At 37.9% G+C, this 23,935-nt stretch overlaps 1 protein-coding gene across 2 annotated transcripts in view; it reads left to right on the top strand.

The window, feature by feature from the left end:
• Positions 1-16,735: 16,735 nt before the first annotated feature.
• Positions 16,736-23,935, top strand: part of UBC23 (ubiquitin-conjugating enzyme 23) — a 35,477-nt gene continuing 28,277 nt past the window's right edge. For both annotated transcript variants that reach the window (XM_077363437.1, XM_077363439.1), the window contains exon 1: positions 16,736-16,852. The gene's annotated coding sequence lies outside the window, so the exon portion shown is untranslated. The remainder of the gene's footprint in view (positions 16,853-23,935) is intronic.

Below are 23,935 nucleotides of genomic sequence, written 5' to 3' on the forward strand. Positions count from 1 at the left end.
TGTGAAGAACATGATCTGTAATGGGTATGTCTATGGTCTTTGTTAACGAGTCCAATGATTAGCTAAAATAGTAGCATTGACAATTATATTATTTGTAATCCTCTTGGGTTTAAAGAAATCGAATAGCTGTTAGCATTAGTGTTATCATGTTTGAAACAGTGATTTATTAATGCCCCCTTAAGGAGTTATGCGTCTAATTGGGCTTTATATTTCCTGTTTCTCAGTTGTATAAAAAAAATGCTGGTTATTGGGGTTAAGGCATTAACTTGATATTGTGTGGTCAATGTGCTTCTATTAATTTATTTAGGACACATAAATTAAAGCTGAGATTCTATGCGAAACCTATTAGGTTGACATTTTTATAACCTCTAGTGATATTTCCTTTGTCAAGGAATTATGATTGAGTGAATTTTTGTCAAGTGGCCTGAAGTAAATCAAATGTGCTAGACAATTTGAAATCACTTCATCTGTATACATTCTTTTGATGGGTTTTGCATGCTGACATTTGTTGATTTTTGTCATAAAAGAATGAACATAACCCCTGCTTAGTTCTTGTGAAATCTTTTCTCCTTATTTTTAGGTTTGTCTTCATATAGATAATTCCCCTTATTTTGAAATGATAACTGTGCTAGTAAAAATGAGTTAAGTTCCTTAATAAAGTTCTTCAATTTCATTCTCTAACTCAGTCTTTAATAGTGAGATATGCAGGTTAGCTCCTTTTCATTCGTTCATAACCTGAGTTGCTCATATATTTTACTAGTTTTTCTTTTTAGTGTGTTTTGATATGTATTAAGATGCAAATTTGAAATATTAGGAAATTTGATATTGACATAAGAGCAGGAAAGAGATTGTGATTTTGCCCTTTTATTTAAATTGTGATGTTTTAATTGTGCGTTAGAGTAGGGCGATGAAGGCGCTAGCCCAAGCCCATCATTGGAGGGTCTGGTCATGGTAGTACCCTTTTTCTTTAGATAGAGATTTCTTAGATTTTTAGGCACCTTCAGATATTAATATCTTCTTCATCTAGAGGGCGATGAAGGCGCTAGCCCAAGCCCATCATTAGGGGACTTGCTCAGTCCAAGTATCACTCCCCTCTTCTTTTCAAAAGACTAGACCAGTCTTTTATATGTGTATCCCCTAGATATTGGGTTTCCCTCTATCATTGCAAGGGCAATGGAAGAAACATCTTGGACACACCCTTTAAGGGAGACAAGCTATGTCTCAACAAACAGTCATACTCTTTAAGAGATAGGCTTTGTCTCAGTAGTGAGTCGCACGTAGGAGGCTTGCTTAGCCTCATCATTAGAAACTCCCTTCTTAGTTGAAGATCAACTTGGTCTGGTAGTTGTCCTAATCCTTTCATCATTGCAGGGGCAATGAAAGAGATATCTGGAGCCCCTCTCTTTTTGGAGACCTGCTTAGTCTCATTGACACCATTTCTTGTCTCCCCTCTTATTTTTTAAACTCACTCAGTGTTTAGAAACCCTTATAATTTGTCCTCTCATTGCAAGGGCAATGAAAGAGTTATCCAGAGCTTACCATTTTAGAGAGACATGCTTTGTCTCGTAGGAAAGCTTACCTTCAGGGAGACAGGCTATGTCTCATGCAGAGAATGTTCTATATCTTTTAGATGCAAGCTTTGTCTCATTAGTGAGTCCATCCCTAGGAGACATACCATGTCTCGTTTGCACCTCTCTTAGAGTCACCAGTTTGAGAGTCAGTCTTTAGCATAGGAGTCTATCCTTAGTTAGAGTGTCTTTCAGTTTCAAGAGTCAAGCCTATCATCATAAGGGTTACGATTCTATCCAACCTCTCATCAAATCATGTGATTTTTATCAACTCTTGCAAGGTATATGATGCTGTCCAACCCTTGCAGAGTCGTGATTCTGTCATTTTTCCCCCGCAAAGCATAGGATGTTGTCCAACCTTTGCGGGATATCAGGAGTCTATCCTCCTCTTATGATGATAGGATTCTGTCCTCTTGTGTTAAAAACATCAAAAACATTTCAAAAACCAAAAATCTTAAAAATCTTGAGTCATTTGGAGTAGCTAGGAAATTCTGTTCCGAACTACGTTTGCTTGATCCCTTCACAATGGGTATGTAGTGCAGCTTGGGATTCACATCCCACGTCCAGCCAAATCTTTAAAAATAAACATTTTAAAACCTACAAAAATACAAAAATTCTTCAAAACCTTTTCAAAAAGATCTTCCCCTAGAGTTAGAAATCTGTCCTAGATATTTGGGGTGTTTTAGAGTTAGGAGGTTGTCCTGATTTGTATTGATATGGTGTGTCCTGTCGCGTGAGTGTCCCTAGAGTTAAGAGGCCTCGAGTCGATCGGTTAGACATTTAGTCAAACTGATGGCTAGACTAGGAAGCATATAGTCAGCCCGTGGTTTTCTTTAGGATACACAGCCTAGATACAAATAGGATGTAGGGCCCACCTGCATTAGTTTAAGGCTAATCAACTTGCATTAATTAGGGCATATAGAAAGTCCTAAAAATTACAATTCACTTGAAATTAAGCAATCGTACAAAAAGCTTTAAAAAACAGTCGAGTCTAGTGGATCGAGTCTAGGATAGCGGTTCTAGATGGTTAGGCATCGTAGTTTAGAATAGGTCATCGAACTACGTTGACTCCGATTCTTCCCAAGGCCGGGATACATAGAGCAGCTGGGATGGACGGCCATCTTGGTCCGAGTCAAGTCCTGCATTAGAGTTTTAGGATTCATCTTGTTTAGTCATGTATAGAGTTGATTTGTGTTGTATGTTTTGCTGTATTTTCTTACTTTCATGTACAGATCCTATACCTTTAACTGTAGCATGCATGTGTCTGCACACCAGAATTTAGACACTAATTAGGTATGACACTCATAACCTAGCTATTGTCAGGTGACACTTATTTTATTTCTTTTATGTGTGCTTTTTTATTCCTCCGAGACATGCATGATTAGGTAGACGTCTTCTCTGAGATATATGTTCCCATTTCATATGACTTTCGCCCAAAACTCTTCAAAATCAATAATAAATGGCATAAGAGACCAGGTGCTTGCACTTGGGCGGACGAGGTGCTCTTTGGACCTTCCAAATTCGTAACCAAGCACGAACCTTATTTTATATCTCTGGTTATCCGTTGCAACAGAGCATAATATGGGATCCTTGGCCCACTTCCTTGGATGACGACTCTTCTTTGTTTAAGGTACGCCTCGAATCTGGGCTAGTCCCCGAATCGAGAGGTATCTCACCTTTTATCGCCACTCATGCTGTGAGAGGCACTTTTTTCGAGAGTTTGGTAGAGCTCTCCATTCACGTGGATGATCATGAGAGACTTAGCGTGGGGGCTCGTCCCCCGCCTCTCTCGGATCGGGGTCCACAGGCTGGCGACTCTGCTGGGGAAATCTTTTTCGAGATATTGCCTAACTCTGTTAAAATGCCATTTTTTACTAATTTTGAAGAAATTTGGGCCAAAATCATATGAAATGAGAATTTAATCGCTTAGAATCCAGGGGCACCAAGTAGGTGTTTAAAACAAAGGATTCACACACTGCACAACATACATCATCATTTTATTTTTTTTCTTTTATTGATATACAACACGTGGGCATGTTTTTTTATATTTCACTCGCCCCTGTTTACAGTGAGGCAGATGATCTAAGCCATTCATCTGTGAGTGCCTCTTTTTTCACACTGCAAGGGGTGAAAAGGTGGTGTAAGCCCATATAGTCCAGTATTTTTCAAAAAGTACTGTACGGCTTACACCATAGGGTGATCCAAACCGTCCATTTGATGGACCACAACGTAGATACCTTGTGCAGTTGTGCCCAAAAAATTATCTGATCCCAACCCTCTGATATGTAGTGGTTTTCACAATATACAGTTTTCTATAGATGGTAGGGCTAGGATCATGAAAAATAGTGGACTATGCAGGCTTACACCATAGGGTGATCCAAACCGTCCATTTGATGGACCACAACGTAGATACCTTGTGCAGTACTTGTGCACCAAAATTCATCTCCATAGGATGATCCCAACCCTCTGATCTGTAGTGGTTTTCACAATATACAATTCTCTATAGATCGTAGGGCTAGGATCATCCTATGGAAATGAATTTTTTTGGCACTCCCTATTTACGTTGTGGCCCATCAAATGGACGGTTTGGATGACCATATGGTGCAAGCCATACTGTTCTTTTTGAAAAATATTGAACTATAGGGCCTTACACCATATAAAAACTAAAGTAGTGAACCAGATAAGGTTGAGTGGGCCAATGTATCATTTCCATTTGGCTGCACAAAGGTCGGGATGGCTTAGGGGTTTTGCTTGGCATTTGAGTGTCACATCACCAAACCCCTTGTTTTGTTGCCAATCGAGCATTGACATCCTACGATCGTAACTAATAATTGTATGTTTGGTGATGTGTCACCGTTGTCCCCTCCCTATGATATCCAAGCCAAAATCCACAAAAGGGTGGAATTTTGTTTGGATTTCTCAGGAATGGTGCCTTTTCTCTCTTTTTCTCTTTTTCTCTTTTCTATCTCTTTATTGGTAATGACACCCGCTACAATCTACAAGGTTGACAACCAATACTATTTAGCACTATTCTCTGAGGTAAATTCCAGGGAAATCCAACGCTCGTCTCTCTTAGTTGACTAATTCCACTTCTCTATGAAACCTTAGTTTTTGGTTTGCAGCTTTCATATGAGATGTTAGGAGTAGACTTCGGATTTTTCTTAATCCGTTTCATTGGATGTAACAATGGACCTAAAATTTGTTTTATGTCCATTTTTGTCGAGAGAAATTGAGCCTAAATAAATGTAGTACATGTTTGTCAACCATGTAAAAAAATATTCCATTGAATACTACTCGGGCTGGTGGTGAAAGATGGGTGGAGAGAAGAGTCTTGTGAGGGAGGGAGTGAGGAGAGCATGAAAAACCCTTGAAAAATAAATAAATTTGAATTCATTGTTTTTAGGGATTTTTCAATGTTCCCCGTACTCTCTCCACTCCTCTCTTTCCGTCCCTCCTCAGCTCCAACCTTACCATTGAGCTAACAACTATTCCATGGAATGAATTTTTATGGTTGCCAAACTTGTCATGGAGAACGACTGCCCAAAGACTGTTTTAAACTGGCTAGAAGGTTGGTTTTTGCAAACATACCTACTTCAATTTCTAAAATACTGTTTTTAACCTGTCAATATCAGTCCCTTTGTATATACATTTATTATTTGATTTGAAGGAACCATTTGCTTTGAGTCTCCGTTGTGTACTTAATTGATTTGATTTCGGCCTTGTTTGGATTGCAAGTAAAATATTTATACTTCTACTCTTTACACAATTTAAAAGAAAATGATACAATTATGGTTAATTTAGACGGATATTATGGTTAATGGAAGGTCCATCTAAGTAAAAATTGAATAGGTTTGGTTAAAGTCCTCCGACTGTACAAAAGTGGAAAATTTTACAAATAACTTTCTTTTCCAAACATTTTAAGAAAATTCTGGCAATCCAAACACAGTCCAAAGTTATTGATGCTTCATGAATTAGGTGTTAGTTGTAACTCCTCAATTAAGATCATTATATTTTTATATTTTTGTTTTCAATTGCCACTCAATCATTTTTACTTTATTCTAGAAAAACTACTAAGCACCAATGATCCCTGTTAGGCTTGCAAGGAAAACATTTCTTACAGAAAACTTTCTTTAGAATTTTTTTGCTTTCCTCAATTTATGGACTAATGATTTGATTATGATTAATTTAGAGAGATAATATCGTAAATTCAGTATTCCTCTTAGGGGTGGCCAGAACCGAACCGGAACCGAACTGTTTAAAAATACTTTGGGTCCGGTTCGGTTCCACTGATGAAGAACCGAACTTATTCGGTTCGGTTCTGGGTTTAATGTTCTTGGTTCGGTTCTGGAACCGAAGAACCGAACTTTTGAATATATATATATATATATATATATATATATATAATATTTTTTATATTTCTATTATACATATACTTATTAATATAAATTACTTATAATATTAATAAGTAATAGTTAATACTATTCTTATAATAACAAAGTAACTTATATTATAACTTTAATTAAAAGTTTTTATAAATTATAATTAGTAATTAGTAATTAGTAATTAGCCATTAGAACCGTAGAACCGGAGAACCGGACCGGACCGAACCGATTATGTTCGGTCCGGTTCGGTCCGGTTCTTACAGTTCATGGAACCGGGAACCGAGAACCGAAAAAAAGAAGTAACTAAGGACCGAGAACCGAACCGGTTGGCCACCCCTAATTCCTCTAAAGAAAAATTGAATAGGTGTGGGACCCAATCTAGCGAGAGGGGAATGGCCCGCGAGCCGCCTCTCTCTCTCTCTCTCTTGGTCTCTCGTACCCACACGAATAGAGTGTGCTTTTTAGTGTTGATCTTAATTACCCAACCAAGCAAGCAGCAACCAGGCCATAGGGTGCAAACAAACGTGCAACCCAGTACCCATAAGGGCAGGGGTAAGCCACCGAGCCTAGCAAGGTGTGATTTAATTCATCCTTTCCGTGAACTCGGGATCACTAAGGCAATCTGAATTCCACGTAAAAGAGAGTTACATAGTCGCCACCTAGATGAGGGATCTATGACCCATAATTGATCAGAAATCTAGACACGTAATTTCATTAATGGCCTAAAATACTGGTTTGTAGGAAGAAGATTCGAAATTTTATTAATTTAATATGAAAGGGAATTACGACACATAAAACGAAGAAGTGATTGGAAAACAAATAAAAAATAGTTTTTTCAAAAAAAAAATTCATAAGAAATTCAATTTATTATTGAACATTAATTCTGGAGAGTTTCATCAATTTTTAAATCCTTTTGACATTTATTATAAATGGCCGAAATTTAAAATAATTTAAAATCCGACTAAAAAAAATAAAAAACTTTCAAAAAATTTTGGGTGAACTGGAAATTCAAAAATCCGTTTTGGGTCAAAATTTTATCAAGTTTGGACTTGATTTGACCCATTTTCTGTTTTATTTTTCAAAAAATAACCCTTTGCTGGGTTATCTTTCGAAAAATCGAACGGAAACCGAAACGGTCAAACCATGGTCCAAGATCACGATCTCCAGTAGTTTTGGAATTTTTAAAACCCTAAAAAAATATTAGTTTTTGAAAAGGATCCTATTTTCAAACACTTGCTTTGTAAATCTCGTTTAAAACCATACCAAAAAGAAAAGAAAGAAAATCGATCTTTGAATGGAGGAAAACTAATTTTTGGGCGAAATTTTTTATTTTAAAAACTTATATTCTATGTTATATCATACTGGAATTTTAAAAAAAATTCATAGATTTGATGTTCCAAAAAAAAAAAACCCTAACATGTTTTTCTAATTCGCAAAGAAGGGAATTCTTACCGTTAATCGCGATCCTTGTCTCTAGGGTTGGTGATCCAAGGTATACGCTTTGTCCAATTCTTTTATTCGCTCAAAAAGATCCAAAGAACACACAAATAATCCTTGATTGTGTGATGCCTTGGAGAAGAAGAAGGAATTTAAAAATCCCTTTTGTGAAGAACACTTGAGAGAGAGATGAACACCAAGCAACAAAGTAGAGGAATGAATTCCAAGGAGGAAGAGAGAAAGAGATGAATTTTCTAGCCCAAAACCAAAGATTGTGCTTGCTTTGTTTTTATAGAAAAAGTTAGGGTTGGATTGGATTTGGAAGTTTATAATGTGAGGATTCATACCTTTAGTTAGTTTCCAATTCTCACCTATGGCTTGTTTTTCCTTTACCTTCTAAATTGGATTTACTTCTAATATTAATTTCTTGCAAGCCAAGCAATGCTAAATTACACAATGGAGATCCTTCAAGATCAATCTAGAAGCTTTCTCACATAGGAAACTAGCTTTTATGAATGATTTTCGTCCAAAAAGGACTGTCCAGTATTTGAGCTCATATTTGACCTATTTAGAGGTTGATTCGGGAAAAGTCATAAATTAGAAAGTTGTAGATCTTTTCGAAATGTTCGAAACAAGTATAATTATGATTTTTTTGAACAAGAAGGTAAAAAGTTATGACTATTTTACTAACCTGATCTTACAAGCATTTTCTAATTATAACTTTTCATTTCTTTATTATTTTTTCAAAACAAATATGATGTCACCAACCACCCCATCCCATGTTGGACGTTTTTGCATGTGGTCTCCTCATATGGGGCACCCACTTATGTGGCCGACCCACATGGGCGGGTCCACATGGACCCCGACCTTATGGACTTTAGCCCAATGGGCCTTCTCACATGGGTTTTAGGTTTTTTTCATAAAAATTTAATAAAACTTTTTAAAATTCAATATTTTATGGATGGACCTAACCCATGTGACATTTATAGTGCACCCCTAACATATGGTTGAACCATCTCCTTTAAAGAAACAATTTTTTTGGACCAAAACACCCTTATTTGACCATTACCCACCAAAATGCGACCAAAATACCCTCAAATTGGTTCATTTTTTAAAGGGGAAAGTTAAAAATGGAAAGTTTTCGTAGTCAAACCTCAAAAATAGAAAGTTTTTAAGTTTGCTTCTTTTGGGGGGTAATATCAAACAGGATCATTTGGTATTCCCTGAAAATGCCCAAAATGCCCTCAACACTCAAAATTTCCAAATCGAGCGAAACCCCTAAGAGGTCTAAATTTAGCAGGCCTTTCAAAATTCATGGAATCACTCAAGATTTTTTAGACACAATCCGAGGGTCAAATGAAACACATTGAAAATTACCAAATTACTCCTGTGGTGCAAAAATTGATGAAATTAGAGAAAACCGTGAGAAATTTCAAAAATAGCAGGTTTTCTTACTTGATTGGAAACTTGAATTCTAATCTTCCAGAGACTAATGGAATTCCCTAGAGACTTTCAGGATCGCGAATCAACTTCAAAACTCTTATAATGAGACGAAACTTATCCTAAAAATGCAAAAATGCAGAAGACCGACTCAAGACTCGATGACACTACCGAATCTTTTGCGTTTTAAAGTGTAGCAAAATGGGGGTGTCTACAATAGGGTTGGCTCAAATTTGTTAGGAATTTTTAAAATGGTATTGGAAAATTAAATGAATGTTCACAAGTTATATTTAAAATAGAAAAATAATTTTCACACAGGGCCGGTCGACCGGGGGTTCTCGGTCGACCGCGAATTGGTTACTGGAAACACAAATAATTTCCAGAAAGGTATGGCCGGTCAACCTCGGTAGCTCCGGTCGACCGTGGTTCTTTGGATTGGAAAAAATAAAAAGTCTAGAAGCTTGTCAGCGGGCGACCGCGGTAGGCCCAGTCGACCGTGGCTATTCAAAAATGCATCCGTTGGGAGAAAATTTACATGACTTTTCACTTCCGTTTTTCAACCTTCTTTCATGTCTTTTTCTTCCCAACAGTTATGGATGAATTTTAAACTCAAGGGACACTTTATTGATGATCCAAAATGGTTGAATTACAAAGAGTTGCGATCGAATGGCCATTATTCAAATCAATCCAAGGGATATTTTGAAGAGATGCTTCTCTTAATGAAAAGACATCAAATGCTCTATAAAAAGAGCATAAATCTGTCTTTTCATATACAGAGAAAAATAGTTATTGCTGTACTTTCTCTCTCTAATAATCTCCTACTCTCTCCTACTCTTTTGATTTTCAAGATAATTTGTTCATAAAGTAGTGCACTAAAGACTGTTTTCTACATGAACCGTTTTAGTGAATTCTCCAAGGCTTGAAGTTCTTAAAGAGGCGTTTTGGGTTTGATTCTGCTTGTGCAAAGCGTCATCAAACATTTGTAAGATCTTCCTACAAGGCTTCATTGTATCTTGGAGGCAACTCGCGGATCCCCCTTGCACACAACTGGTGGGGGCAAAATTTGTCTTAAGGAAAGCGATTATGCGCCTTGAAGCAACACTACATAATTCTACTTCTAGAAATTCCCACCAACAAAATTTAGGTGGGTCCAATATGGCAAGGAGATTAGAGGACTACAACGAGGGGGAGGTAAGAACCAGTGGATTTCCACCGGTTTCTGACCACGTAATGAGGACAGAAAGGGAGAAAAGAAAAGGAAAGGGGATATGGAAATCTCAAGGAGAAGTTGAGATTTTCAGCCTCAATAGGAGAAAGGAATCGCTAAGTGGAGAAGAGAAGGAAGGTGACTATTTAATTCTAAAATATACGAATATTTAAATCTTAGGATGTGGATAGGTCGTGCCTAGAAAATCAGAATCAAGGGCTATGATCATACTATAGAGAAGATTTTCTAGGCACAGCATATCTACATCATGTGGCCCATCATTGGATGAATTATATGGTGTTTGTTCATATTTTTCTAAGAAAATTTATGACAACAAAAGTGTTGGGGAAGTTGCCTTGTTTCCCTTTCCTAGTTTAACTAGGTTTTCTAGTTATATTGGGAAAGTGGTCCGGTTTAGGGTTTTTAGAAAACCTAATATATAGTCTCCCAAAATCACATGAATGGTGTGGATCGTGGCAAGTGGATTTGATCAATGGATTTTCTCAACAAGTGGTATCACAGCTCAAGTGGGAGCGATTGTCAAGGCCAGAGTGATTGTGGGTGTTGTGATTTCATAGCGGGAATCTTCTGGCACACATTACTGTGCTCATCGGGCTTGTGGATCAGCTCCACAAGGTTGATAAAAAGTTGAAGGAAGAAGACAAGGCCCTTTTGCTTATTACTTCGCTTCCGGATTCATATGAAAACCTGGTGACAACTTTATTATATGACATGGATATAATGAAGTTAGAGGAGGTCGCTCTTGTTGAATGAGAATCAGAAGAAAGATGTTCTTGATGAGAGTCAAGGGCATGAGCTAGTTGTTCGTCGTGGGAATCAAAGAGGAAGGTCCTCAGATAGAGGATCAGAAAAAGGCAAGTCAAGATGCAGAGTCAGCGAAAAGGATGTGCAATGTTATCGTTGAAAGGAGAATATGGCCACTTCAAGCGGGATTGTCCGGAGCAAGCTGACCAGTCGGACATTGGTGCTACAAATACGATGGTAGCTGTAACGGATTAACAAAGCAAAGTGGTTGGAGACATTTCATAGTCTGCACAGGTAATCACTTCTCTTCATGATGAGTGGATTCTAGATTCAGGGTACTCTATTCATGTATGCTCTAGGAGAGAATATTTTGATATGTTCTAGGGGATAAGGGTATATGTTGTTTCCTTGGCTGACGGGTCTACTTGTAATATTACGGGAATTGGGATAGTGAAGATTAAGATGTTCGACCGAGTGGTTCGTACTTTGGGTGGTGTAGTGTATGTCTCAAAGATATGGAAGAATCTAGTGTCGTTTGGTTGGTTGGACTCCAGAGGTACTGCAAGTATTTGACTATAAGTGGAGCCATGCAAGTATTCGACTGTAGGTGGAGCCATGCAAGTATTCGATTGTAGGTGGAGCCATGAAAATCACACACAACTGTATGGTTCTGATGAAAGGAGACAAGTGTGATGGATTATATCGTTTGAATGAGGATACTGTGATTAGTGTTAAAAAGATCTTGATGACTAGTTGGAAACAGAGTGGTAGTGCGTGCACGCATAAGGTCTCTTTCGCAGTTGATGCAGAGACAGGTTCTCGGGTTACAGATTATGTGCATTGACCATGTTGATCGAATCAAGAGAAGTCAGTACCAGGATGATTCGATGGTGTGTATCTAGTACTTCAGAAGGCCAGTGGTAGTTTGCGATGACAACAGAGCGATGACAACATCAATGAAAAATATTCATGTGGCTGGGAAACAAGCCAAGGTGGAGATTGTTGGAAAAGTTGCTTTGTTTCCCTTTCTTAATTTAAATAGGTTTACTAGTTATATTAGGGAAGTGGTCCGATTTAGGTTTTTCGGAAAACCTAATATATAGTCTCCCAAAATCATGGTGTGGGTTGTGGCTAGAGGAGGCTTGGACATGAGGTGAGAGAAAGAGAGAAAAATAGAGAAGGAGAGAGAAGGAGAAAGAAGATGTTTCTTCTTAGGTTTTTTCTAGGGTATTCTCTTGGGTTTTTCTTGAGTTATCTCTTGTGTACGATAGGGGTGCTGTTGAGTAGGGTGTCTTGAATTCAAACCCAATTGGGGTTCGAAATATTGTGTGCGACCCGGATAAGGCTCGTTTATGCGGCAATGTGTGGGGTTGCCCCCCATTCCGCTTGGCCCGGCCTGTTTTATGTGTTTTCGGCCCGATAAGACTAACTTATGGCCCGCTTTATATAAAGGGTCATTTAGGGCTTATTTCATATTCTAGTCTTGGAAAGAGAGTCGAGACCTCAAAAAGAAGGGGAAAAGGGTGTGCTAGGGTTTCTAGTGGGTTTTGGTGAGAGAGATACCGATCTTCTCTTATAATCTCTAAATCTTATAATGGATTTTTTCTCGTCGCCTCTGCAATGGAGTAGGCTTTGCTGAACCACGTAAATCTTTATGCCTTTTGTGTGATTGCTTGTGTTTGCTCTTTAGTTTTGCTTTGCCGTTGAAATTGCAGATCACATAAGAAGAGGGGGTTTTCATAACAGGTACAATTCGGGTCGGGTTGGGTTGGGTTGAGGCCAACCCCGAACTCGACCCAAGGAACCATCAACCTGAACTCGACCCGACCCAAGTTCCGACCATGGTTTTAAATTTCGACTGAAATCCGAAATTTCGGATTTCGCGAAATACAAAATTTCGTCCAAAATTTCGAGAAAATGTCTTTTTTTAAAATAAAATAAAAATCGTTACAAAATTTCGGCCGAAATCCAAAATTTCGAATCGAAATATCAAAATTTGGCACGAAATTTCGGATTTCGGTGGGGTCCGAAATGAGTACCGAAACCGAAATTTAAAACCTTGGTCCGACCAATGAGGTTCAACCCGACCTGAACCAGAGAACCCTTTTTTCCAAACCAGACCCGACCCGACCTGATTTCAACCCGACCCAACCCTAATTTTTAAGCTTACTAAAAGAAAAGAAAAAATGATATAAAATGTCTAGTTTCACTCGGGCCGTGTTGCCCAAGTCCTCAACCCGAACCTGACAAAAAGGACACCCAACCCAACCCGACTTTTTTTTCCGGGTTGAACCCGACCTTGTGTACGATCTTGGTTGAGAAGCAAGGAAAGGGTTGTGGTTGGTGGGTGTGGATAATCCATTGTAATCCTCGCATATTGTTTTTCTCATAGTGGAAGATCATGTTCTCGCCTGTGGACGTAGGCGTGTTGGCCAAAATACGTAAAATCTTGGTGTTCATCTTGTGGCTTGGTTTTATTATTTACTTTTCCATTTATTTGTGCTTGATTGCTTCGGACTCCCCGGTTGATTTTTCTCAACAAAAAGTACAAGTGGAGCCCACACATCTAGATGATCTAGAATGTCAATTTGTTGGTCCACTCTCAGATAGGCTCGTGCATGAAGAATCATCTCCATAGGATGATCTAACCTTTCAATCTGTGGATGTTTCTATAACTTCTTTTTTTTTTGAATTTTCTGAGCCATCCATTTTATACTAAATATATCATAGGTTTAGGATCAACCTATAGAAATGGGCCCTGCTTGCACTTTTGCTGCCAGTATTTTTCGCATAAATCGGATAACTCCTTCAAAAACTGAACGGTTCAGATCACCTTATAAATTGGGCCCACTATATATTTTTTTGCTACAGGTGCACATCAATCATTTCTTGCTTCAAGTGGAATTTTGGGGCTTTGAAAGACTTGCCGTTCAGGGTTTAGAGGTATTTCTTTGGAAAAGTGAGAAGAAAAGGATTTCCAGATGCATTTCTTTGAGATTAGTGATTCGAATAAAATGGCAGATCTAAGACACTCTTTTCGGATTTTTAAATATTATAAAAAATACCCCTCATGATCAGACATTCTCACCCTCCATTTAGATCCAACGGACACGCTTCATTCAGCTGTTGTGCCCAAATCCTATCCATTAATGTTCAGATCCTTTTATATCCATTTACACCCCTAATTTTACACTTTTAATCGAAAAAGCACTGAGCAGCCCATTAGAAAAATGTGCAAAACATAGTGATGTGCCATTATCAACATATGGTAGCGCGGATATTCGTCCCCTATTGTTAATCTAGACCATGTATCTTATGGAACCAATGGCAGGGCCAAGAGAGTGTGTGGGGGGCTGAACAAATTGAAAATAAACGGAGAGAGTTACAATGTGCTACTCGTATTGGCACTGCCATATTTTAATAATTGCACAAATTCTGTATGTCTTTTGTTTTGTAATTGGCTTCAGTGAGCTTTCTGGGAACTGTCATAATCTTCGACAACTCTTTAACTAATAAATAACGGTATGAGTTAGTGCAGCTATTAAAAACATGGTTGTGCTGATATAATCTCCCTTAGGATGTTTAGGCCATGTTTGGCAAGTGGCAACCATGAAGTGAAAAAATTAAGAAAAATAAAGGGATATGTTATCAGACTGTATTTTGATGATCGCACTCCTCGCTTTATTAAAAGTACGGTATGGCCCTCACCATAGGATGATCCAAACCGTCCATTAGATGAGCCACAGTCTAAATAGTTTGTGCCCCAAAAATTATTTCCATAGGTTGATCCTAACCCTCCGATCTATGAAGAGTTAGGATCGACCCTCTCAATTCTCTTCGTCTCCCATCCTTCTCGCCCCTGTCTAACTACTTGATAAACCAATATTCCATGGAAAACACTTTCACGGCTTCCAAACACAGCCTACTGTTTGGTGTTTTGAAAAATGTTTGGTATTGTATTCCCCTCTCTACAACAAATTCCTGGCTCCGCCACTGAATAGGCTAAGATGCAAAAAAAATACCTTATAATCGATGTGTTGAAAAAATTCCTTATCTATATTTTACTCTTTTACACCTTGATTGCTTCGAAGTTTAGAAGGAATGAGAGCAAAGGAGAAGGAATGAGAGAAAAGGATGTGGCTTGCAATGGAAAACATCTTTCAATTTCTCCTCACATTTCAAGCAATGAGTAGGATGCAATGTATTTCTTATTTCTATTTCCTAAAATGACCCTTTGAGAAAAAAGAATACAAAGAAATGAAGGTTGCAACCATAAGTGTCAATCTTGGTTTTTAAGTTAGAAAATGTTTGTTAGTGAAAGGGTTTTTTTTTTTCTTATTGGATTTTTTTTCCTATGCACAACCAAACAAAGTGTTTAATGGTGCAAGTACCTCAAGAAAAATAACCAATGTGGGTTTTTCTCCATGGGATAACAGATTAAACAACGCCTTCTCCAACATCTTAAGCTTTTGGCAGTTGTTTCACATGGTATCAGAGCAAACCTCCTTGATATTAGAAGGCCGCATGCAATGGCTAACCCCTAAAAAAGAGGGGCTATATGGCCACGTGTAGGCTAACCCTAAAAAGAGGGGTCACACGTGATGGGGAGTGTGAAGGCATAAAAGATTAAATAATGCCTTCTCCAACAGCTTGAGCCTATGGAGTAATTAGTTGTTTCACAGAGAATTTATATGATGGGTGGCCGTGAAAACATGTGAAGTCTAAAAAAGTAGGTACGGCCACTTTTTTCGATGATCCAAACTGTTCATCTGTTTGGGCACAGCGTCAATAGGTTGTGCCCCAAAAATTATTTTCATAGGATGATGCTAACCTTATGATCTGAACCGATCTGAATATGGAGATTTCCAAAAAATCATTTATGGAATCTTCTACAGATCAGAAGGTTAGGATCATCCTATGGAAATGATTTTTGGGGCACAACATACAGATGAACGGCTTGGATCATAAAAAAAAGTAGGCCGTAGCTACTTTTTTAGACTTCACGTGTTTTCACGGCCACCCATCATATAAATTCTCTGTTTCACAAATCGTTCACATTGAGAACAACATGTAGCTAATCCCAGAGGCTTATTCAAGATAAGATTATCCAAACAGGGTAGCCAATATCGGACAACTTATCCAAGAATTTCTATCCCCGTGGAAAACAAGCCACGACATTTAAGGTGTGGGTTAGTACACAATGAATCGAAGTAAGAATAGAAGTCCACAAAAACAACAGCCAATGTAATAAGAACTATGGATAGAGGCGTAAGACCTGCTCACCACATATTAGAATGAATCAAATCTAGAGCACGTGAATACGAAACATTGTTCTTGTATGCTCTAAGCTATCATGCCTCGTGGTTACCATCATGTATTAAGGCTTGAATCAAATTGTTAAATAAGCTTGACTTTATCTTTTAATCAGGCTTAATCAGGCTTAAGCCTGATTAAAAGTGGAGACTCTGAGATCTTTTACATTAACAAACCTTTGTTTGGTTGCACTTTTGAAATCAAAATAAGGATATTTGGCCCACTTAAGGTGTACGGTTGCCCATTGCCATTGATCCCACCTTGATCAGATGATTCTAGCCCTTTGATCTATCAAGTCTCGTCTGGGGTTTTGCCAATAAAAGCTGAACCGTTGATTGGGTTGCATCGTGATGTTTTACAAGATCAACAGTCTCGATCACACTGGCCCAAAAAATGGATCGTTAGGATCGATCCAATCCCATTGGGCCCTATAACATAGTATGACTAATTAGACAACAATCCACATTTGATAATTGCACTAACTCAACTTGTCTTTTATTATTATTCAACTGTCAAAAAGTAACAGACAAGCTGAGTTTGTGCAATTATTAAAAGTGGGCAGTGCCAATATCAGTAGCCTTTTTTATATATGAAAGAATGGAGGATGGCTTTGGCTTAAAATATTGCCATGTTATCAAATCCCTGGGGCTACAGTTTTCCATTTAAACCCTCTCTTTCTGTATAAAAAAACAAGGTCCCCTTCTCTTCTCCGGACACCCCTTTTCTCCTCCGATTTCAAGGTATCTCTCTCCTCCTCCCATTTTAGAGCTGGATTTTTCATCCCTGTTATTTTATCTTTCTCAATATATTCATGCATGTTTACAGATACATATTTGTTTTTTCAATTTCATTCTTTAGGCATCTTTGATCTAAGAGGGTTTTTTTGAATCTATTAAGAATAAAAATGGAGAGGATTTTGAACTCTATTTAGGGGTGTAAGGTTTGTTGTTTGGATTTTGGAAAATCTATTTCTATTTTTTGCCTCAAGCATTTGAATTTAAGATTTGATTTGATTTCTTAAAATTATTATTTATTTTGATTGTCGGAATGATGGATGAGAGACTTTGCGAAATCGATGATTTGTTTCTAGGTTTATTCAGAAATCGAAATATTTTACTTTTTTTTAATGGATTTGAAATAGGGAAATGTTATCAGCACAATAATATTTTGATATTTGAACAAACCCAGCTGCCTTTTTCTTCTTTAATTGGCTTGTGAGAGCTTTTTGGGAAATGTAATAATCTTTTGACAGCTCTTTAAGTACTAAAAGACGAGATGATTTGTGAAAATATCAAAATATGGTTGTGCTGATATGATTTCCCTTGAAATATTTACTTATATCCAACAAGATATGTTATTTGAGGGTGCATGGGGTTGGCAATGGATCTGAGAAATCTTTAATTGGTCATGTGTTTATGCTCTAATGGCTTTTCATTTTTATCATACATTGATTTTTTTTTCTTTCTATTATTAGTTTGACATTTTGTAGCTCAAAATTGAATCTTTGCAATAAGCAATGATTTCTTGAAAGCACTGATTGCCATTTTGTAGCTCAATATTATTATTTCGATTCTTTGTAGCTCAAAATTGAATGCACTGATTGTCATTTTGTAGCTCAATATTATTAGTTCAATTATTTGTAGCTCAAAATTAAATCATTGCATAAGCAATGATTTCTTGAAAGCAGAACACTTAATCGATGTTTGTCACTTTGTTGGTTGTATTTTATACTCTTACTAGATATGTTTGTACATAAATTGGTCATTGTAGAAGCCTCCACCCTTTTGCAATCTCCACTTGAAAGAGGTGGCACTCTGTTACGAACCCAAATCAGTTCTCAGAGTGATTGATCTTTTTAAAGGGAGGGTCAGCCTCTCGACCCACTTCGAGGGAAGGGTCAGTCCTCCTCTGTGTGCAAAAACACAGTTTTGGGTTTGAAATTCTTCATTGATTTGAAAAATGGTTGATTACAAGTTATTTATACGAAATAAATCCACTTGACAACCAAGAGACCCAATCCTATAAACTCCTAAAGACGAGGATCAACTCATAGAAGATTCTCCTACAACTCCAAGCACTCGTTCAACACAGACAATCGATTTCTAATCAACTCCTACAATATAGGAGAAAACAACCTAGCACATAACCACCAAAGGATTCCATCACAATAAAAACTCCCAATAAAACTGTACAAAAATAAAGGAATAAAAATACTTGGTAGTGCATGTTACACACTCTTTCCATTTTCTTCTCCTCTGATATCTCAATGGTTATGTTCACCTTTGAGATAGAAATCCTTGGATAAGTTGTTCCTGAGGTTAGTCTAACCTACTTGGATAGGTTTATATTGAATTACCTAGGCTAGTCCACTGTTCACCAATTTTGTTTTAGTAACATTTTATCCAAGAATAAAGGTTGACAGAACAGAGGATAGCAATTAGCAAGTCTATGTAAGGATAAAATAAACCCCGGTTTCCTATCCCCATGGTGAATTGCCCAATAGCTTGAATGATTCAAGAAGGTGCTAAAAAATTGGAGAGATATGTAGAAACCCCCACAAGTTTTAAGAAGGTTCTAGTATTCTACTTTGTAAGTCTGTTAGCTTGGGAGGTGCCAGGTCTCTAAAGGTGCATCAATGGACTTCCAATTATCGAACAATCCCATAATTTAATGAATCCGTGTTTTTTTTTGCTTCCAAACACGAGCTAACTACTGATAATCAAATGAGAATTTTAACATCACAAACTACTATAAAGAGACAATTAAAGAAATAACTGCCTAATTCAAAATACTGGAGTAGATGAAATGGTTCCATATGTCTAAGGTAGAAATTTCCACCCATATTTCTTTGATAGTCATTGCATATTTTAGTAGCTCTGTTGCCTAGTATCAGCACCATTTTAAAAAAAAATAGAAAAAAGTAGTGATGTGGCCTATATCTGCTTGGCTAGGGTGGAAAAAACGAGACGTGATCAATTGCGTAGCAAAACCACTTGGAATCATTTGAAGACCAGTAGAAAGAATGCATCTGATCCAATTTTCATCCGAAACCTATGTCATTTGTTCTTTAAACTAGTCTCTATCAGCAATGTGATTATCTGCTTGGTGCTTGCTTAAGGTCAATCTTCAAATGATGCCAGTTTTAGGGTCTCCAGCTTACTGCTTCTTGTGATAACTTTATTGTGTCTACTTGTTTGGTTAAATCTTCAAATGGGGCCTGGGTCCTCTGTCAGGCCTCACACTTCAGATTTTGCTACCTTAAGCAACACATCCTATAATATCTACTAGATGAAGGTCATGTAAAAGAAGGATGCCATCTAGGACTTATCTTCCCTTGACCAAACCAATTTCGAATTAGACGAAGAGAACCATGACTTGGCATGGATGCTCAGCGCCTCAACAATACTTTTATACGTTGACTAGCAAAAGACCTTAACTATAATTTTATACAATGACTAGCCAAAGCTAATGGGCCAGAAATTGTTGGTGACATGATACCGTAAGGGTTTTAGGAAACAAAACTTTAATGGTTGGATCCAATTCCTTGAAAAATTCTTACTCCTTTCAATTAACCACTGTGCAATTTTTTGTACCCACGGCATTTTGATAGATCACACGCGACATGATTGGGAACACATTTTTTCTAGGGCCATTCCATGCTTCCTTTTAGTACCTGGCAGCTTGACTTTTTGGGGTCATTCTTGCCAAGCATGATCAACAAAAGGATGATTATCGAAAACTTCGAAGCCATATGGATTCCTTTTATATTGGCCTATTGTGTTTCTTGAAGAGACTCTATAATGTGGATCCATAAAAGCCAAGAGAAAGAGAGAGGATAGATAATCAAGATCAAGAAAGAGAGAGATAAAGATCAAGGTCAAGAAGGAGATCAATATCAAGAAAGACGGGAGATAGGGGTAGAAGGCGAAGCGGTTTATGATAGATCTCTCTTGCCACGGCATTTTGATAGATCACACGCGACATGATTGGGAACACATTTTTTCTTGGGCCATTCCATGCTTCCTTTTAGTACCTGGCAGCTTGACTTTTTGGGGTCATTCTTGCCAAGCATGATCAACAAAAGGATGATTATCGAAAACTTCGAAGCCATATGGATTCCTTTTATATTGGCCTATTGTGTTTCTTGAAGAGACTCTATAATGTGGATCCATAAAAGCCAAGAGAAAGAGAGAGGATAGATAATCAAGATCAAGAAAGAGAGAGATAAAGATCAAGGTCAAGAAAGACGGGAGATAGGGGTAGAAGGCGAAGCGGTTTATGAACCCAATCGAGTGGGCGGGGGTGAAAAGGATATAAGAAGAGGGAGGAATACGGAAGGAACGAGACAAGCAAGTAGAGATATAAAATATAGAAGGGGAGAAAAAGACAAAGGGAGGATGAGAGAAGAGAAAGATGAACTAGAAGAAAGAGAGAATATGAGAAAAGAAAAGAAGGGAAAGAAAGGAAGATGAATTTAGGGATAGAAAACTAACCCGATATGAAGCATCACACATTAAAAGGCATCACATCCATACAAGAGAGAAAAACTTCAAATCTCTGTTCATTCCATCATTGCATAGCATCAAAGAAAAGTGAATTAAGGCTATATATATATATATATATATATATATAGAGGAAAATGATTGTGAGCTTGAAGCTCATATAGCTTATATGAGCTTGAGGGCCCAAACACATGTGGGCCCACATTGTTAGGATGATCCAAAGCATTCATTTGAAAGGCCCTTACATAGATAGGATGTGTACAAAAATCAGCTTCATAGGATCATCCTAACCCATCCAAATGTGGAGGGCAAAATGGACAGACACCGTTTGCCACAAATTTGCCCATTTTTGCCCTCCGCTTTTGGAAGGGTTGGGATGATCCAATGGATCTGATTTTTGGTACACACCCTATCTATGATGGGGCCTTGCAAATGAATGGTTTGGATCACAGCAAAAAATGTGGGACCCATGTGTTTGGGCCCTCAAGCTCATATAAGCTATATGAGCTTCAAGCTCACAATCATTTTCCCCATATATATATATATATATATATGTGAGAAAACGGTTTCTACACACATGTGTAGATAAGTTATCTACACACTAGCTTAAAATACAGTGGAGGCCCACATTGTTTGGGTGATCCAAACCATTCATTTGATTGGCCCTCACATAGATAGGGTGTCCACAGAAAATCAGCTCCATAGGAACACATAACCCTTCGAACCGTGGAGGCAAAAAATGGACAGATTTGTGAAGGTTTATACACGTCCATTTTACCTCCACAAATCGTAGGGTTGGGATGATCCTATGGAGCTGATTTTTTATGGACACCCTATCTATGCGAGGGCCAATCAAATGAATGGTTTGGATCACCCAAACAATATGCCCTCCACTGTATTTTAAGCTAGTGTGTAGATAACTTATCTACACATGTGTGTAGAAACCGTTTTCTCTCTCTCTCTCTCTATATATATATATATATATATATATATATATATATATATATTCTGAATGGTAAAAAAATTCTATTAGAAAAGGGTGAGGTTGTCAATTTACAAGCAAGAGAAGAGAGAAAAGAATGTACACAGAAGAAAACATATAAACAAAGGAAACGAAATAGAGGGAAAAAAAATCAAGGAGGAAGGATGTCAAACAACTTAAGACCTTCTAAACCAACCCCCATCCTTTCAAGTTTTTCCCGCCCCGTTGGCGGATCTTCGAATGTGACGATAATAGATGCTTGAAATACCAACGATGTCTCCAATCTCGTCAAATAACCTGCAAATCTCCAAGGGAAAATATGCGAGCCAGCTAACCAACGAATCACATTTAGATGGTCTCCTTGAACCGCTACTCTGGATAAGTCTTCGCCCACAAGAAGTTTAAGGCCTTGGTGGACTGCACGCTCTTCCGCCTCGCTGGAATCAGAAACTCCAATTGGGCCTGCAAAGGCCACCTAACCCCTCCCTGTTCATATATATTTGTGGGCCTGCAAAGGCCCACTATATATAGAAAGTTTTTCTTGTCGGCCGACTAGAGAAGCTTCTCTAGTCCGCTGACCAAAAAACACAGTGTGTCCACATTATTTGGATAATCCAAAACATTCATTTGATAGGCCCTGGCATAGATTGGGTGTGCCCAAAAAATCAGCTACATAGGATCATCCTAAACCTTTGATTTGTGGAGGTTAAAAATGGACAGATTTGTGGAGTTTATACGCGTTCATTTTAACCTCCATAAATTGAAACGATGATCCTATGGAGATGATTTTTTAGGCACATCCTATCTATGTCAGGGCCCATCAAATGAATCCTTTGGATCATCAAAACAACGTGAGGTCACTGTGTTTTTAACCTCCACTGTCCATTTTTAACCTCCACAAATCGAAGGGCTAGGATGATCCTATGGAGCTGATTTTTGGGGCACACCCTATCTATGATGGGGCCCATCAAATGAATGCTTTGGATCATCCAAACAACATGGGCCTACTGTGTTTTTGGTCGGTGGACTAGAGAAGCTTCTCTAGTCGGCCGACTAGAAAAACTTTCCTCATATATATATATATATATAGTAAAAGAAAGAGAACTAGAGAGCTCTAAAATCCTAAACTAACGCTTTTGAACTAAAATACCCTCTAATGACTTAAAGATTCTATCTATACGTAAAATTTTTGCAATACATGTGTGAGGCCTATTTAAAACTCTCATAACTCAAAGAACTTAGGTGGTTTTGATGAAAAAGACTCAATTACCCCCTATGACTTAAAATGACTTATAAAAGACCTAAAAGAAACTTAGAAATTAAAATATGGGCCCTAGGATGGTCCTCATCATACTCCCCTGCTTGGAAAGATTCAGCCCTGTCAAATATAATGATTTGCACAACGGGCAAGGGTTTTGTCGCCTCTGATCCTCGCACATTTGCAAATGGTTGGCCCTTCCAGCGGACTAAATATTTCCAATGCACAGGAAGTTTTTGACAATTGTGTTGTTAGTTTGAAGTAATGTGATCCCAAGGTCCGCCTTCAATGTGATCGTAAGAAGACTTTTTGTTTCCTTAGATCTATGGACGCTCACTCCTGTGCTCCTGATTAGGTAGTAAAAATTCGGCTAGGATCAGAATACATTGATCAGTGACTTTGTTGACATATTCTGAAGCTCATTCTGACTATGTTGAATGGCTTTCCTCTTTCAGGCGTGCTGGAAGATGGCTATTCTTTTTATCATTAGATAATGTTCAGAGGCTAACTTTTCATGGAACCGACTATGAGGGATGACTGTCACTTTCTAAATCCTTAAGTAACACGAGCGAGCCACACACTTTTGAGACTGTCATTGGATGACGAGTGTAGCTCCTGTCTTTTGCGTGACGTTGAGTAACTTTTTGTACTATCAATCCTCGCACACAAGCCTGAATCTGGATGGTTGAAATGACTTGTCTCTTATACACTTGCTTGGCCCGATACATTTGCCATGTTTTCTACATCTTCAAACAACAAATAATTTCATCGCACAAGCTTTGGCTTTCTTAGTTTTCTCCTCTCGAATCATTCTAGCTTTACATTTTTGAAAACTCTTCAGTGCGAACTTTTCCAAAAATAAGTCCCTCATGTCGCACAAGCTTTGCTTTCTTAATTTTCTCCTCTCGAATAATTCTAGCTTTACATTCTTGAAAACTCTTTGGTGCGAATTTTTCCAAAAATAAGTCCCTCACGTCAAACCAATGAATGACATTTGGTTTTCTGATTATGTGGTGTTTTTGGCATGACTGGCCAAAGTTGTCTTGGTAATGTAAATCATTTCATCATTGCCTAGATTATG

The sequence above is a fragment of the Tasmannia lanceolata genome, unplaced genomic scaffold (assembly GCF_043159265.1).
Source record: "Tasmannia lanceolata isolate RefF3 unplaced genomic scaffold, GAP_Taslan_0.1 ptg000020l, whole genome shotgun sequence".
Taxonomy (NCBI): domain Eukaryota; kingdom Viridiplantae; phylum Streptophyta; class Magnoliopsida; order Canellales; family Winteraceae; genus Tasmannia; species Tasmannia lanceolata.